This window comes from Trachypithecus francoisi, unplaced genomic scaffold (genome assembly GCF_009764315.1).
Source record: "Trachypithecus francoisi isolate TF-2019V2 unplaced genomic scaffold, Tfra_2.0 Lachesis_group1, whole genome shotgun sequence".
NCBI classification, from domain to species: Eukaryota; Metazoa; Chordata; class Mammalia; order Primates; family Cercopithecidae; genus Trachypithecus; species Trachypithecus francoisi.
The window spans coordinates 125,058,633-125,077,335 of NW_022681454.1; the positions used below are offsets into that span (position 1 = coordinate 125,058,633).

Consider the following 18,703-nt stretch of genomic DNA (forward strand, 5'->3'; position numbering starts at 1 on the left):
TTATTTAAAGTCCTCATAACCGGTTTTTTGGTTTTGTTTTGTTTTCTATGGTAAGAATAATCAAATGAGAATTGTAAACAGTTTTGGGGCCATTTTTACTCGACAAAACTGTTCTCCTGAGCCAGACCTCTTTATTTCTCTCTCTGAAACACTTAGGGGCAGAAGAACCAGACTTTTATAGGAAAAATATGAATTCCTGTGCATTGTCACAAACTGGTTAATAACTAATTTAAAAACAGAAAGGGGGCCGGGCGCGGTGGCTCAAGCCTGTAATCCCAGCACTTTGGGAGGCCGAGACGGGCGGATCACGAGGTCAGGAGATCGAGACCATCCTGGCTAGTACGGTGAAACCCCGTCTCTACTAAAAAATACAAAAAACTAGCCAGGCGAGGTGGCGGGCACCTGTAGTCCCAGCTACTTGGGAGGCTGAGGCAGGAGAATGGCGTAAACCCGGGGGGCGGAGCTTGCAGTGAGCTGAGATCTGGCCACTGCACTCCAGCCTGGGCGACAGAGCGAGATTCCGTCTCAAAAAAAAAAAAAAAACAAAAAAAACAGAAAGGGTCCTATTGAAATATTGGACTCCAACTTTGTCCAGTAGAAATACTGAGTACCAAGGATTTCTCAGCTTATTTGAACAAATGTAGGAAGATATGTAAAATTTCCCTCAGTGACCACATAGAAGGTCATTTCTCTATCTACTTCAACACAGAGCTGTTGGGTAGAAAGTGAAGGCTGAAGGTAGCCTGGAATAATAATAATAACAGCTTATTTATATTGTTTTGTACCAAAGCTGTTCATATATGTTTTTGTCTGTGTGTTGTGTGTGTACGTGTATATCCATATATATACACACACACACATACTGCACATGTGTGTATATATGTGTGTATATATGGATATACACGTACACACACAACACACACATAAATATACCTTTAATCACGATAATGTATGGGTCAGGTACAATTATTGTCACCATTTTACACATGAGGAAACTGAGGCACAATGACGTTAAGAAACTCTTCTAAGCTCACACAGCTAGAAGCTGATCATTTGCATCCAGGCAGTCTATACCATATCAGTTCCCTTGATATATTATTGCAGGACTCAGTGAGGATCGAAGTTTTCCAGTCCTGGCACCTGTGCTAAAGCTATCCCTCAGGCTGGTTCTGTTGTGTGAGACATTGATGCTATCACTCACCAATCTGCCTAGACCACAGTAGCTGACATTTACTGAGCACTTACGATGTGCCAGGTAATGTGGGAAGTACTTTATATACATCATCTTACCAAATCCTCCCAGCAGCCTTATGAAGTAGGGGCTGTTTTACCTCTGTTTTACATATGAGGAAACTGAGACCTGAAGAAGTTAAGTAACCTGCTCAAGATAAATGCTAGTAGGTACAGGCCCAAGATTTACCACTATGCTTTTCTAGTCACTTGCTCAGGAGCTGAGCTTCTAACTTTGTGCTCCTAGTAAGGACTCTGCTAGTGCACATTTTCTCTGTGTCATGACTTTTGCTAGCAGCCTCCTGAAGTCAAGGGTTAAGGGTGCTTTCAAGAGGAGAAAGCCTGGCTTGACAGGGAGTCTGGAAGAGAGGTGACAGGAACTCTTCCCTTCAATGGGATCTGAGCAGTGCGTTATAGTGAGTTCCTGTGGGGGAAAGGCATCGATTGCTAAAATGGGAGCTCTTAAATATTCATCATGGTTGGTTGCATTTTGGCCTTCACTCTTAACAATTACCGTTTGATTCTACTTTATTTAATATATGACCTTTATTTTTCTTTTATTTATTCATTTGGCCACTGTTGATACCTTGAATATTTTAGCTGCCTACCATAGTCAAAGAGCTCTAGCAGAATTACTTGAAAATCGAATCAATTCATCTAAATTAGCCATCAATATTATGTTGTAAAAGGGATAATTATAGTAATGCCATTATATAAAATGAAAGTATAAATATATATAATAGATTCAACATGAGAATAATAGATGTTTAATTCTGGCATCTTCTCTAGGTGTCTTTTATTTCAACACTCCTTAAGCTCCCACTCTCTGGTAGCCACCATGCGAGGTGCTGGGATTATAAAGATAATAAGCCATGGACCTTGTCTTCAAGGGATATGCAGTCCCTGTTGGGAGACAATTGATGAAGAGCTATGAGAACATTAAGGATGGATGCAACCCAGAGCAGAGGAGGTGGGGTGGAGATGCTGGCCAGGAAAGCTGCTTGGAGGAGGTGATCCCAGAACATTTAGTATATCACACTGGTGAGAGCAGAAAGGCTTGGTAGCTCAGCACACAGGCTCTGGAGTCAGGGATGTTCAAATCCTGGTTCTCTTGTTTGCAGTTAAGTTTGTTTACTCTGGTGTTGCAGTTTCTCAGCTCCATTATACTTTATTTTTTTGAGATGGAGTTTTGCTCTTGTTGCCTGGGCTGGATTTTGTGGTGTGATTTTGGCTCTCCGCAGCCTCCACCTCCCGAGTTCAAGTAATTGTCTTGCCTCAGCCTCCCAAGTAGCTGAGATTATAGATGCTCACCACCACACCTGGCTAATTTTTGTATTTTTAGTAGAGAAGGGGTTTTACCATGTTGGCTAGGCTGGTGTTGAACTCCTGACCTCAGGTGATCCACCTGCCTCAGCCTCCCAAAGTGCTGGGATTACAGGCGTGAGCCACCGCACCTGGCCCATTATACTCTTATGAAACCACTGTTATATATGCGATCTGTTGTTTTACTGAAACATGATGTGGCAGCACATGACTGTAGAAGGAAATACAACCATGGGAGAGGGTATTTGGGCTAAAGTGTCATGATGTCATGGAGCAATCTTACCTGTTGATGTCCAGAGTCTCATGAAAAATTGAAGGATATATTCTAGATGAGTATTTGGAGAAATCTGATGGGCTCTTGGGAAAGTAAATTATAAAATTAAAACATATTTTGTTTTTTTTCCACTAAAGTGTAAAACTGGTCATCCTCCACATGAAGGAGAATACTAAACTTTAAACCAAAATATAAAAAGAAAGATTACTAGTTGTTTTTTATTTAATCCTTTTTGGTGAAAATATTAGTTTGAAAATTGTCATCTAAGGTCCCTGCCATCCTTTGGAAACTCAAGTGAAAAAAGAAAGAAAAAATCTTCTGAACATAAGTCTGAATTCCAAACCTCATCATAAACTCTGAGAGAAAGGTGAAAGTTCAGCTTTTCCCATTGGCCTGGACTGGAATATCTGCCTTTCTCTTGCAGTTGTATCTCTGTTAGCAAATCCTCTGGAAGCAAAGATACTTTAGTCAGCTGTGGTCAAACACAAAAATGCTCATGAGATATGCAAAGCAGGGTAGCCTGAGCTCAGCCATGATGCCTGAGAACAGCCTTAGTCTGTCTCTCTGTCTGGGTGCCTGACGGCCTGCAATCAGCTACAGAGCAGTGGGGCTGCAAGTCCTCGTGGTTTCTCCTTGGGGCTTTTATCTTTTCCTTTTCCCTCACTTAGCCAGAATTCCTCCAACCATCACAAGGCTGATCTTAGCCCCTCCCTCTGATATCAGCCGTTCCCACTTCACTTTCAGGAGCCTGGCATCCTTTTTGTGATCATTCTCCCAGTCCCACCATTAGACAGTTGTTCTACCCCTTCCCTCTATCAAAGCATGAAAGGACCATGAGGCCCAGATGCAATAGTTCCAGTGTACATTTCTATTTCCACCAGAGAGCCTTTCTGTCCTGGGGTGCCTGGGACTAATCACAATGCCTTTCCTGGAGGCTCTGGCCCCAGCCTTAGGCAGTGAAAAAAACCACAGCCTACCTGTACCAAGCAGATTCCTGGGCTGCTGGTCTCTTCTACCCTGCTCTTACTTCCTCACCCTCTCAACCCTAACTTCTCCCTTCTCTTTACCATAGAAGCTTCTGTGGCATATTTTAAGTTTTCCAGAATGTCCAGTGCTATTTTAATAAACATTGAACTCTTTTCATACTGTATGAAATGCTTTTTCCAAAATTGGGACATGATTCTCAGTGCCTCTTATATTGTTTTCATGTCTGAAAATGAAGTTTATGACAGAAAACTGTGTTGATGGAATATAATGTCTTCATGAATAGAAGCATTAGTAAACTGGCTCAATTGTCATTAAGAAATACTTCCATTTGCTTTTTGACAAAATAGTCATGAGTGAATAGCAAGTAATGCATTAACAACTGCTGATTTCTTATTTATTGTACTCATTCATATTAAAATAACAATACAGAAAATAAATATAGAAAAGCTTCACTTACAATCCTATCGCTCCACATTATTACTGTTTTTATTTTCCTGTGTTCCCTTTCAGGCCTAGGCCATGTATGAGGAGGCTACTGAATGGAGCTCCGAATACAGCTCTGTGGTAAAGGAATTCTTGTGAAAAGTTGTGTTCCATTTGTATATTGTACTTTAAACTAGCTCTGGGCACTACCCACATTTTAACTTGCTGTGTTAACCAGCTTTAGTTTATTATCTCAGAACTCTGACTGCACCATTATAGTATAAACATTTATCTTTTTTTGTCAGTGGTGGTGCCTTTACCACCAGCATATCAAGGAATATCACAATAAGCTGCATGACACTAGATTTTTTTTTTTTTTGAGATGGAGTCTTGCTCTATCATCTAGGCTGGAGTGCAGTGGCATGATCTCGGCTCACTGCAACATCTGCCCCCCAGGTTCAAGTGGTTCTTGCCTCTCGAGCAGCTGCGATTACAGGTGTGTGCCAGCACATCTGGCTTTTTTTTTTTTTTTTTTTTTTTTTTTTTTTTGTATTTTTAGTAGAGATGGTGTTTTACCATGTTGGCCAGGTTGGTTTTGAACTCCTGGCCTCAAGTAATCTGCCTGCCTTGGCCTCGCAAAGTGCTGGGATTGCAGGCGTGAGCTACTGTGCCTGGCCAACACTAGATCTTAATTGCATGTTTCCAAAAAGTTAGTGAGTTTATGGATATTAATAGGCTTTCATACATAAGAGCTGAATTCCCTCTTTATCTGGAATTCTTACGTTCTGTTGACATCGTGGAAAGTTCTTAGCTCAAGACAGGCAATGAATTGGGCCTGAAATCATACTCTGTCTTCTAAACGGGGCAGCATTGCATATTTCCAAGCTCAAGAAAGAAATGACTCCCTCTGGCCTCTCTCCCTTTCTAGTTTTCCTGAAGTTGTAGACGTCTTATCTTGGTATTTATAGCATTTGCCTGATTACGAAAGTAATCTGAAGTGTTGATGAAAAACACAATTTCCTGGGGCCTTTCCAGGCCTATTGAATCAGAATTCTGAGGAATGGCTTGGTTTAAACAGGCACCTTGGGTGATTTTTACAATCCAGGCAGATTTGGAAACAGTTGTTTATTTGAAGGCAGTCCATAGCTACCAGCTCACACATGTGCTTAGCACACTTTTGAGGAAAAGTGGCCAGTCGTTCCATCTTCGGGGGATCAACGGTTGTGTAGGCCTTTGTCTTTATTCCATCCTAAATACGGCATGGCCATGGCTATACAAAATGTAGGACGGGGCGGCAGGCCAGTGTGGGAAGATAATCTTCTCTATCAAGGTCATCATACATAATACTGCCACAGCCTTCACTTTGTAATTGGGAATTCTATTCCTTATCTAAATTGTAATTTGTACATGATGGTGTGTGTGTGTGTGTGTGTGTGTGTAATTTTTGGTTACGCTTTTTTTCATGTGATCACTGGGTTTTAAATTCAGTTTACTGAAAAAATGCTGTCTCATCAATCACTGTGGTATTAATTTGAAAGATAAGCAGATTTTATGCAACTCTAGGTCACGGCCAAGATCTGGAGTGATATTCCCTGAAGTAGGCTAGTCCCATAATTGTGAAATAATGGGGTTTGTTTTAGATGTATGCTTCCTTGCTGGATTCCCCACTCACCCAGATTGATCCAGGCCCTCCTGCTGTCTGCCAGAAGCCCACCCCTTTTACTCACCTCCTCACTCTTCCCAGCAGGGCCCCGTTCTCCCAAATCACCCTTCCTTCCCTCGTAAGTTCATCTTTTGAGTCAAAAGATAAAATAAGAACAATAAAGCATAACCCAACTCTCTTCCTTTAGATTTGATAATCTTAGCTGGTAGAAAGAAAGGGATGGATGAAACAAATTCATGCCATAGAAGGAATGACTGATGGATCTTACTGCATTAGCAAATGGTCCCAAGGACATTTATATCTTAAGATGTGATTGTTAAACTAAAAGAATAAGTCTCAAATACAGTGTATCAGACAGTTTAAAAGGAAAGTGAGGTGAAGTGTGGGGCAGAGGGATCTTTAAATCACACAAGGGCCATAGTTCACTGCTCCTTGAGGCCAGCTGTTGCTCTTGGAAATGTGTTGATAACAGCATTCAGCCAAGAAGGCCAGGGAAACACTTGGGTCTGGTTAAAGGTCAAGCCCCGGCCTTTCACTCTGCCCTTCGTCTCTCTCATCTCCAACAGGGCACTGCATGGGTGTGCTCTCTGCACAGTGGGTTGTCATGGGAGCAAACGGATCATCTGCCAGAGTAGGGGCAACCCCAGCAGAGGGAGCATCTGTCCTGGAGCAGTGCAGGAATGGTGCAAACCCGTAGTCAGGGCCCTTGACTTTTCATTATTGAAGGCTGTTGACTTGTGGACTAAGTGGCTGTCAGGTATAGCCCTTTCATGTAGACAGAATCAAGAACCTTTGGCACAGGTTCTTATCACTGTGTGTAAAGGTAAAAACTTGATTAGGCTCAAGTGGAAGAAAATGTGATACTTTATTATTTCTCATTTGAAACTTTAGTCTCTGTGTCTTTCTGTCTCAAGAAAATAGTAAAATCCAAATGTAACCAGGCAGGCTTTTTCCCCGCCTTGATTAAAGGATTTTTTTGTTTTTTTTTTTTGAGACACAGTCTTTTTTTTTTTTTTTTTGAGACGGAGTCTCCCTGTGTCTCCTAGACTGGAGTGCAGTGGCGCCATCTTGGCTCACTGCAAGCTCCGCCTCCCGGGTTCACGCCATTCTCCTGCCTCAGCCTCCCAAGTAGCTGGGACTACAGGCGCCCGCCACCACACCCGGCTAATTTTTTTGTATTTTCAGTAGAGACGGGGTTTCACCGTGTTCGCCAGGATGGTCTCGATCTCCTGACCTCGTGACCCACCCGCCTCGGCCTCCCAAAGCGCTGGGATTACAGGCGTGAGCCACCATGCCAGGCCTGTTCTGTGTTTTATATGTACCATATCTAATTGGCACAACAACCTCCTTAGTGGTTGCCATTTTTGTTGCTGTTTATAGTTCCGAACTGAAGCATAGGGAGTTTGGATGACTTCAGCAGGGTTCTACACTGGCTAATGGTTTCACTGGGTTCTGGATCTGGGTAGAATTACTCCTCAGTCTTTAAGACTAAAGAGTCACAGAGACTAAAGCTAAGGCTAAGAGCCACAGAGCCATAATACCTCTCCAGCAATAACAACAAAGAAACCTACAAGAATACACTGCAAGCTGGTAAGACAGGTTTCCTCTAGGATTACGGGAAGGGTGCCAGGGAAAACTTTGACCCTATCTGTATCATTTGAATTTCTTTTTATAATTATAATGTATCCATGTATTACTTAATATAATGCAAACTTTAAAAATTGCCAAAGTCCTAAATCAGATTAATAATTTCCATGAAACCATTACTATTTAAAAAAATTTGTCATTGAGACTCTTAAAGCTGGCAGGGAACTAAGAAATCATTTATCATAATCTCCTTGTTTTTCAAATGAGGAAACTGAAGTTACATGATTTGCTTAAACTCACAGAACTAGTGATAGAACAGGTCTACTGCTGCCCAACTTTGTGTGCTTCTGCTGCACTTTTCAATGTAATACCTTGGAGAAAGACTTACAGATCTTAAGTGAAAAGTCTGAGAGTTTCGGCAAAAGCATGTATACACATAACCAACTCCAGAGCCAACATATAGATCATTTCCATTACTCCTGAATGTTCTCTTGTGCTAGGCATCTCTTTGAAAATTTTGCCTTGCCCATTCATGTGCACTGGTAATAATTCAAGTGCTTACATTTCCTATATATTCACACAGTTTACAATTCCCAACAGAGACACACCTTAGTGTGTCTGTGTACTTCCTTAAAGACAGAAACAGGGTTTTCACAAAGTCCCATGCTCTTCTTCTTATCCTTTATAAGCCAGTTCCTAATTACTGAAATTGCTAATTGCTGTTCCTTGTTTACAAACATTAATTCAAGTTGGTCTTTAGCCCGACATAATTATCATTACATATAAAATTTTTCTTTAGTCATTTAATGCTCAAAGCTCCCCAGACACATCTATAATCAGAGTACATGTCTTTTTTTTTTTTTAACTGAGCAGTTTCTATATTAAAATCTTGGAAGCTCTAAGAATAAGACATATGGCTGGGTGCGGTGGCTCATGCCTGTAATCCCAGCACTTTGGGAGGCCGAGGTGGGTGGATCACCTGAGGTCAGGAGTTCGAGACCAGCCTGGCCAACATGGTGAAACCCCATCTCTACTAAAAATACAAAAATTAGCTGGGCGTGGTGGTGTGTGCCTGTAATCTCAGCTATTAGGAGAGCTGAGGCAGGAGGATCACTTGTACCTGGGAGCGGAGGTTGCAGTGAGCCGAGATCATGCCACTGTACTCCAGCCTGGGCAACAGAGCAAGACTCCGTATCAAAAAAAAAAAAAAAAAAAAAACCCCCCCCCACACACACACAGAATAAGACATATTTACTGAAACCAGTGCATCTGAACATGGGCAAATTTGATCTGCTGTGCTTTGTTTTAACTGGATAAAGCTTTCCAGCTGAGTTGGCAGTAGTCTTCTGGTAATCATCTGTCAGCCCTGCCCCTGAGCATCTTCCTCTTTTCCTGTTTGGTTTGCTTCTTGGGCTTGGTGAATGGTGAATGTGTGTGTGTGTGTGTGTGTGTGTGTGAGAGAGAGAGAGAGAGAGAGAGAGAGAGAAAGAGAGAGAGAGGACTCACTGCAGTCTGGCAATGGTACCAATGTGCTGATGATTAATTTTTGAGACTAACTTCATATTCACAAACATGGAAAATGTTCTCTGGCATGAGTGGATCTCAATCCATATAATTTTAATACCTAAAACAGAGTACAGTCCTCCTTTTAGATCTTGTTCTACAGAATTATTCCAAAATCCCTAGGAAATAGTCCCAAAAGATATAAAGTTATGAATATATTCATAGCAGTAACATTATAATTGTGAAAACTGGAAATAATGGAAATGTTCAATAGTGGAAGATGCTGAAATGATAGAGAACTATATAGTTACTAAATGGGATTGATATGTGACCAAGTGGATACATGGAAATATTTAAATTAAATAATATTAAGTGAAAAATAATATTTTAAAATTTGAAGTACTATATAAATAGTAATTTACAGTCAGGGAAAAATATTTATACCTTAATAGAACTTGGTTACTTTCCTACCTGAAAGTAATTTTGATTTTAATGCTTTCTAGCATCTTTGTTTTTTTAAAAAAAGGTTTTATTTCATAATAACTTCAAACTACAGAAAATGTACAAGAATGGTATCAAGATGATGTCAAGAATTTCTCCTGACTGCACATACCCTTTACTCGTATTCTCCGATTTTTAACTCTTTGCCATAGTTGTTTTGTTTTATTATTATTTTCTCTTTCCATATACACATATTATTTTTTCTGAATAATTTGAGAGTAAGTGACATACATCACACACATTTACAGTAATTCCTTTTTTTTTTTTTTTTTTTTAAATACAGAATCTTGCTCTGTCACCCAGGCTGGAGTGCAGTGGTGGGATCTCAGCTCACATCTCCCAGGCTCAAGCCATCCTTCCACTTCAGCCTCCCAAGTAGCTGAGACTATAGGTGTGTGCCACCACCACACCCACTAATTTCTGTATTTTTTTTAGAAATGGGATTTTGCCATGTTGTCCGGGCTGGTCTTGAACTACCAGGCTCAAGCGATCCACCCGCCTCATCCTCTAAAAGTGCTGGGATTATAGGCCTATGCCACCATGCCCAGTCAACAGTAATTCTTCAGTGTGTCTTTCCCAGAAACAAGGATAGTCTCTATGTAACCACAGTACAATTATCAAATTCAGTACCTTTATATGGGTACAATACTTAAGAAAAATCCCTACAGTCCAATATTGTCCTTTCTAGTATTTCCCTCCTCCAGCTCAGAATGCAGTCCAAGATGATGCCATTATGTTTAGTTATGCTATTTCTTTAGTTTGCATGAACTCACCTTTTTTTTTTTTTTTTTTTTAGTCTTTTATGACACTGACATATTTGAAGAACATGGGCCAGTTATTTTATTTTATTTTAATTACTATTTTTGAGACAGTCTTGCTTTGTCACCCAGGCTGGAGTGCAGCATTGCAAATAGGACTCACTGTGGCCTCAACTTCCTGAGCTCAAGTGATCCTCCTGCCTGAGCCTCCCTAGTAGTTCCTGTTTACCTGGGAACATGTTTAAAGCCACATTGCCCAAGACTTATTTACATGTACCCTAGGTAGGGACTACAGGCATGTGCCACCATGATTTTTACATTTTCTATGAAGACAGGCTCTCTATTTGTTGCTCAGGTGGGTCTCAAACTTCTGGGCTTAAGCGATCCTTCTGCCTCAGCTTCTCAAAGTGTTCAGATTACAGACATGAGCCACCACACCAGGTTAGTTATTTTATATTTCTCAGTTTGAGTTTGTGTGATGTTTTCTTTTGAGTTTCAGGTAATACACATCTGGCTAGAAAACTACAAAAGGAATGTTATATCTTTTTCAGGGTATTGCATTTGGAGTCACATACTGGCTGCCTGCATTTTATTGGCAGTGTTAATGTTGATCATTTGATTATGGCATTGTCTGGTTTCTCCACAGTACAATTGCTATGTTTTCCCTTACAATTGATAAGAAATCTGAGGAGAGATGTATTAAAGGCACATAAACACCATGCTTCTCATCCCACTCTCTCCCCTAGACCTAACATCTATCTTGACTCCTTTTAAAAGCCACATTGCCCAAGACTTATTTACGTGTACCCTAGGTAAACAGGAAAACTTGGGTGATTTTGCTGAGGTTGTCCCTGTGCCTGTATACCCCCATTCAAGCCTGTGTAATTTGTACCACAATTTAAGGCTATCTCAAAGTGCTATCTGCTTCCCTGTCCTTAACTGAATTTAATGTCTTCCTCTTAAACCTCTAGGAGTACTTTGTACTTTTCTTGGGGCATATATTAACTTCTACTTTGTGGTTGTAACTATTTGTGTACTTCCTTTATCCTAGTCACCAGACTAGGATAGCATGATGCCTTGAGGGCATGAACTGTGTCTTAATCATTTTTGCATCCTCTGCAGAACCCAGAAGAGGCTTTCAGTGGGAGGCACGTGATCAGTGTTCATGAAATGCATATTTATACTCCTAGTACTTACCACTTCTGATGTGCTGGTTGAATACCCAATTGTGTATTTCAAGAACTCCTCAATTTCATCTGCTTAATATCTCTACATCTCCTATTTAACAACATGTTGCTATTTTGCCCTTGAAATAGGAATGGAAATCCTTCAGTGTCTGGCATTTCTGTATTCTTAGCTCAGGTGTTAAGAAAAGTGTTGTTGAGTGAAGAAGTTACTTCCTTACCGTGAGGATTTGTATTTGTGTTTCTGTCTGAGTTTCTTACAAGGGCACTGAGCCAGCTTCTTATTGCTTGACAAGAAGGTATGATGAGGTCAGCTCCTCCTCTGGGGCATTCTTCTAACACTAATTAAGGATAACTTTGTATGTGTGTTGATAGGAGAGTGTATCCTTACCCAAAGATTCCCCTGTGTACAGGCTTTAGAAGCTGAAGGTATAACCTGCCAAAATCACAGGAGTTAGGAGCCAAGGTTATTAATTTGCTTAGATAGTATTAATTTGTTCTGCCAAGACATGTAAGAACAAGCATTAATTTAGTTTGTAAGTTTAATGAACGATTGGAAGAACCAAAATTCTAAGTAGGTCAATCAAATCTTACGGTACAACTAACTTGCAATGTTGGAAAAACGTGTCCAGACACATGACACTGGGATGCTTGTTACTTTATATCGGAAATGTACAAAACACATAAAACCTTGTACTAAAGTGTAATTTTTTATAAGCTTTTGAAATTGATGAAGCCGTGTCGTTCTTCACAGTGGGGCTTTCCTTTAGAATAGGCACTGATCAATTATTATTTTTAAAATACATTTTTAAATTTTAGAATAGTTTTAGATTTCTAGAAAAACTTCAAAGACAGTTCAGAGAACTTCCATATACCCTCACTGCTGGCCCCTATTGTTGTCATTCCACATCACTATCTACATTTGTGGCAAGTTAGAAACCAGCATCAGTACATTATTATTAATAACTACAATTATACTTCATTTCAATTTCACCAGTTTTTCTTTTCTTTTTTTTTTTTTTGAGATGGAGTCTTGCTCTGTCGCCTAGGCTGGAGTGCAGTGGCCGGATCTCAGCTCACTGCAAACTCCGCCTCAGGGGTTTACGTCATTCTCTTGCCTCAACCTCCCAAGTAGCTGGGACTACAGGCGCCCGCCACCTCGCCCGGCTAGTTTTTTTTTTTTTTTGTATTTTTTAGTAGAGACGGGGTTTCACCATGTTAGCCAGGATGGTCTCGATCTCCTGACCTCGTGATCTGCCCGTCTCGGCCTCCCAAAGTTCTGGGATTACAGGCTTGAGCCACTGTGCCCAGCCAGTACCAGTTTTTCTTTAGCGTCCTTTTTTATTGTTATTGTTCTAAGATCCCATGCAGGACATCACATTATATTTTTTTTTTTTTTTTTTTTTTTGAGACGGAGTCTCGCTCTGTCACCCAGGCTGGAGTGCAGTGGCCGGATCTCAGCTCACTGCAAGCTTCGCCTCCTGGGTTTACGCCATTCTCCTGCCTCAGCCTCCCGAGTAGCTGGGGCTACAGGCGCCCGCCACTTCGCCCGGCTAGTTTTTTGTATTTTTTAGTAGAGACGGGGTTTCACCATGTTAGCCAGGAGGGTCTCGATCTCCTGACCTCGTGATCCGCCCATCTCGGCCTCCCAAAGTGCTGGGATTACAGGCTTGAGCCACCGTGCCCGGCCCATCACATTATATTTCGTCATCATGTGCAATGGTTAGAATGTTTGCCCCTCTAAAACTCATGTTGAAATGTAATTGCCATTGTGATGGTGTTGGGAGGTGGGGCTTTTAAGAGGTGGTTAGGTCATCACGGCTCTGCCCTTATAAGTGGACCAATGATATTGTCACAGAAATGGGCCCCCTCTTGCTCTCTCTTGCCGTCTCTTTGTCCTTCTGCCATGTGACTCCTTCCACCATGTTATGATATGGCAAGAAGGCCCTCACCAGATGCTAGCACCTTGACATTTTACTTCCCAGCCTTCGGAATTGTAAGCCAATAAATTTTTGTTCATCATAAATTACCTAGCCTAGGATATTCTCTAGCCTAGGATATTCTGTTGTGGCAGCACAAATGAACTAAGACATCATGTCTCTGTAGCCTCTTTTGGTCTATGACAGTTTCTCAAACTTTTCTTGTCTTTGATGACTTTGTTAGTTTTGGGAAGTACTGATCAGGTTTTCTGTAGAATGTTCCTCTCTTTGGGCTTCTTCAATATGTTTCTCATGGTTAGATGGAAGTCACGGATTTTTGCGAGGAGGGTGCACTACACATCTGTGGTCCAATTACACACACACCACATCATATTGAGGTTACATACTATCACGTCATATTAAGGTTACATACTGTCCACATGGTACATCGTATTGATGTTAGCTTTGATCACCTGGGAAAGATAGTCAGGTGTCTATACTATAAAGTTACTTTTTCCTCCCTTTCCATACTCTGCTGTTTGGAAGCAAGTCACTATGCCTACCAGAATACCCTAAAGAGGGTGGAAAGTCAAGTTCTGCCTCTTGGAGGGTATTTACGTAAATTATTAGAACTGTTCTGTAAGGGAGATTTGTCCCTTCTCCTATTTATTTATTCAGCCACTTATTTACATCAGAATGGACTGTTGGATCTTTATTATGCTTTGGGTTATAACTCAATATTATGTTTTTTATTTTGTTGCTCAGATTGTTCCAGCTTTGGCCATTGAGGCCTCTTTCAGTTGGCTCTTGTGTCTCTTTCATGTGCTCCATTGTTTTATTTTTTGAGCACTTCCTTGCTTTCTAACACTACAATGCAAGATGCTCTAGGCTTATCTTACATATTTTCTGCTCTAGTGCTAGAATCAGCTATTTCTCCAAGGAACCTTTGTTCATTTTATAGAAGAATGGTATTAGAAACCAAGATCTGGTTCATATTTTGATAATCTGATAATAAATTTTGGAAATGAAAATGAGCAATATGGAGAAGTAGAAAGCATTGGCTTTGCTGACTGCTACTGACTTTGAACCACAACTTTGCCATGAATGGGATAGCCAACCATCCCAGTTTACCTGGGACTGAGAGGTTTCCAGGGATATGATATTTTCAGTCATAAAACAAGGATGAATTGGCCACCCTTGTCATGGAATTGGTTATGTCTTTTGGTTGCAAGGGACAAAAAAACAAATAAAGTTCCCTCAGTTAAAATGGAAATTCAATGACTGATTTAACTGGAAAATCTAAAGATATAAGGAGTTCAGGCCAAGCTGGATTCACAGGTCAAATAATGTAATTAGGTCTCCCACTTACTCTATATTTCAGTTCCATTTTCCTCTGTGACAGTTTTTTCTTGGACTGTGCATGTGCTGGGAAAAGGGTGGATTTTCTTTAATGGAGAACAGTTGTCCTCATCCCCTTGTACAGTACAGGAATCAAAACCGAAATACCTAGAGGGGCAAGGCTTGCAGTGTCATGAGTCAAGCAGGCTGCTTGGAAGACAGCAGGGAGTGATGGGAACATTAAGGGGAAACTCTAGTCACTGGTGCTATGCAGGAATGCAGGTCCACTGTTGCCCGATAGACCAATTTTTCACTGAAGCCAGAATGTGAAACTCTGATTTTTAGATTTTGGCAACTGATTCAATTAAACAACAACAATAACACCGTTCATACAGAGAAAATATACTCATGGGGCATATAGCTTGTGTATTATCAGTTTGTAAACTCTGCCTTTAAAAGTCTAAGGCCATTTCCTGGCTGTCTTAGGACATACTTGAGCACATATGTACAGAAAGTGGTTCTCTAAGTGTGCTTGGGATACATTTACTGTTTTTGAAAATTGACCTCATTTAAATTAATAATCACTAAGTTTATCAAGTGCTTGCTATGTGCCAGGCATGGTGCCAAGCAGTTGATACATTTCTTTTTTTTCTTACAATAACCCTGTAAAAGAGTTACTGTTATCGTAATCATAACCTTTCTGCAGATGAAGAAACTAAGAACAGAGAGGTCATGTATCTTCCTCCATTTCATACAGCTGTAGTGACCAAGGATAGGATTTGTACCCCAGCAGTCTGACAGCAGTACTCAGATTCTTCACCCCTTTGCTTCAGATGACTGCAGATAGAGATACATATCTTAGAGAAAGTCATAGATAAAAGGGACCTTACAGATCACCTAGTCTGTTAGCATCCTTATTTTACAGATATAGAAATTGAGGCCAAAAGCAAGGGGTAACTTTGGTAAGTTCTCATAGCCTGTTAGTGGGTAAGCTGGAATAAGTCAAAAGCCCTTTTGCTGCACCATGAAGCTTCTGGGACTTGCTAACTACAAAGACTGAAAGCCCATGGTGGGTTTGACAAAGCATTTTAAAGTACTGACAAATTATTCCTGCCATTGCTGTTTCTGGATTGATATATTCTTCATCTTTCATAAATCAGACTCTTCAAGGGGGAAATATTTTCTTGTCTTTTTAACCAGCAAAGAAGATTAAACAGTTATTTTTCTCTAAATTGATCATTTCATCCATAAACTCAGCCATCACTATGGTTTGAGAGAGAGGTTGAAGGGCTGGGAAGATACTTCACAACCATATTTTTCCTTCCTTGCTTCCCTTCCCTTCCCTTCCCTTCCCTTCCCTTCCCTTCATCCCTCCCTCCCTTCCTTCCTTTCTTTTTCATTTTGTCTTTCTCTCCTCCCTCCTTCTCTCCCTCCCTCCCTCCCTCCTTCCTTCGTTTCTTCTTGTCTCACTCTGTCACCCAGGCTGACTGCAGTGGTGTGAACACACCTCACTGCAGCGTCAACCTCCGGGACTCAAGCAATCCTCCCACCTCAGCCTCCTGAGTAGCTGAGACTACAGGCATGTGCCACTATGCTTAAATGATTTTTGATTTTTTTTGTAGAGATGGGGGTCTCACCATGTTGCCCAGGCTGGTCTTGAACTCCTGGAGGCAAGTGATCCTCCTACCTCAGCCTCCCAAAGTGTTGGGATTACAGGCATGAGCTGCCATGCCCAGCCAAATATCTTAAAGCCTTTTTGCCAATTCCTAAGAGATATGTCACCAAGAAGCCTTGAAAGCTGCATTTTTTTTACATGGACAAATGATCATAATGAGCAGTTTCAAAAACACCAAATTCCAATATGTGATTTCTTAAAGATATATACATGTGAATTTCACAGATATGTACAGATAGTTTGGTGTTTTTTTTTGTCACCTAGGCTGAAGTGCAGTGGTGTGGCCTCGGCTCACTGCAACCTCCGCCTCCCAGGTTCAAGCGATTCTCCTACCTAAGCCTCTGGAGTAGCTGGGATTACAGGCGTGCGCCACCACTCCCATGTAATTTTGTATTTTTAGTAGAAACAGAGTTTCACCATGTTGTCCAGGCTGGTCTTGAACTCCTGACCTCAAGTGATCCACCCACCTCAGCCTCCCAAAGTGCTGGGATTACAGGCATGAGCCACCGTGCCTGGCCAGCAAAAACAGATTTGAGAGGAGTACAGAGGGGTGGGGAGCTCTGAAAAAGTCTAATTGGAACGCTGGCTGGATTATAGGTCTGTGTGTGTTCCAAAGTGGTTCTAAACCTAACTACCATAGGCAAACATAGCTCAAGTGTGTCATACCATGTAAGTATCTTGGAATACAGAATGGAACTATTACACAACAATGTGTCTGGAATGCTTAGTTTGGATCAACTAATCAAGGAACAATGAACCTGAAAAGGCTGGGAGAGATTTTTTTTTTTTTAATGGAACAAGTGTCATTATACATCAACATTGTTTTAAAAGTTGTGGTAGCTATATAAATAATTCTGTGCCCTGGAGAAATAATTCTCACTTTTTTGGGTAATTTAATTTTCTTTGAAATGCTGTAGAAATAAAAAATTTTTCCATTTTGCTTGAATAACTGCCATACTAGCTTTAAAAGGTGCAGAATAGCTGTGTGTGTGTGTATGTGTGTGTGTTTGTGTGTGTGTGTGGTGTTTAATAAGAATACAGCTTAGATTTGGAAGCAGTTTCCTCAAACCACTTTTAAAATTTCTAATTTTCTTCTGAATTTCAGAACCTCCTATGGTTATAAGTGAACAGAGTGGTGCTCTCAGAGTTGATACCACATAGGATCTGGCATTGGATGCCTTGCATGTAAGACCAGCCTTACCACATATTCATGGAGTGACTTGGTCAAGCGACATAATCTTCTTTAGCTTCAGTTTCTTCATATTTAAAATGGGAATGAAAACTTCTTCCCAGAGGTTGCATGTGACAATAAAGTGAGGTAACGTTTTGACATCATCACTACAAAGGGCAGGGTCCTGGGAGCTTACAGTTATGATGATTCTCCACACTAGAGAATTCATAGTACATCAAAATTTGAGAACCTGTGGTCTAGCCTCTGTCTGTTTTCTCAGCTGAGTCTCTAGAATGAACAAAGAACAAAACCACAGTGCTGTTTAAAGGGAAAGTAGTGGAAGCCTTATGGGCCACCCAGGGGGTAAATCCATAATGGGAATTCTAAGTGAGGGCTCCTTAGGTGATTGTGTTTGAAACTCTGATCCTGGCTCCCTTCCTAAACTGCCGTAATCCACCGGTGGAACCTTCCTGTGAGAGACAATGCCAGTTTCTCCTCATTGTTATGAGAGTAACCCTGATGTAAGAACCTCATTTTCCAGGCAAGATGAGGATTTAGCTTCTATTTAAGTTAAACAGGTCTTTGAACTAGAGCTCTGATTTGTGCCTCCAAACAGATTCTTGTAGCTTTGGGTTTTTAAGATCAGTTCTGATTGAGAGGTGAGGAAGACAGTTTTCAGTGTGCCTTCTAATGTTCCCTTTAGGCCTTTCCTAATTCAAATCTACATTTGTCTGGGAGCTGTAATAATTTTTTGGATGTGGAAGTTGGGGAATTGGGAAATGAGTTTTAGTTTTGCTGATTATGTTTCTAAATAAGATTATCCTTTTCATAAGATTGTAGAAATGAATTATTCCAAAGAATATCTAGACGTTTTACCAGCCATCAAAGGGATACCCAAATCTGTCCTCTTCCCTCTTTACCACTCCCCTCCCCTCTCTTCCTCTTCCCTTTTCTCAATCTCATTTATTTATTATCTATTTGTGTATCTATCCATCTGTATTTCTAATCTCAATCATCTATGAGTCATGTCTTTGTCTACTTTGTTTTGTTTTGATGGAATGGCAGCAAAAGATGATAAGGGGGCAGTCGTTGTCTGAAGCATCAAATATCATTGGAGTTTGTTTGAAGTGTTGCATGAAGGCAGTTCAGTCATACCTAGCTTGTATC

At 40.8% G+C, this 18,703-nt stretch overlaps 1 long non-coding RNA gene across 5 annotated transcripts in view; it reads left to right on the plus strand.

Annotated features, from left to right (window-relative positions):
• LOC117085903 overlaps positions 1-18,703 on the plus strand; it is a 294,414-nt gene that overhangs the window by 16,959 nt on the left and 258,752 nt on the right. The window contains exon 1 of one of the 5 annotated variants that reach the window (XR_004438127.1): positions 13,155-13,429. The exons of the other annotated variants lie outside the window; for them this stretch is intronic. This is a non-coding gene — a long non-coding RNA (uncharacterized LOC117085903). Of the gene's footprint in view, positions 1-13,154; positions 13,430-18,703 lie in introns of those variants that run through there. 5 annotated transcript variants of the gene reach the window in all.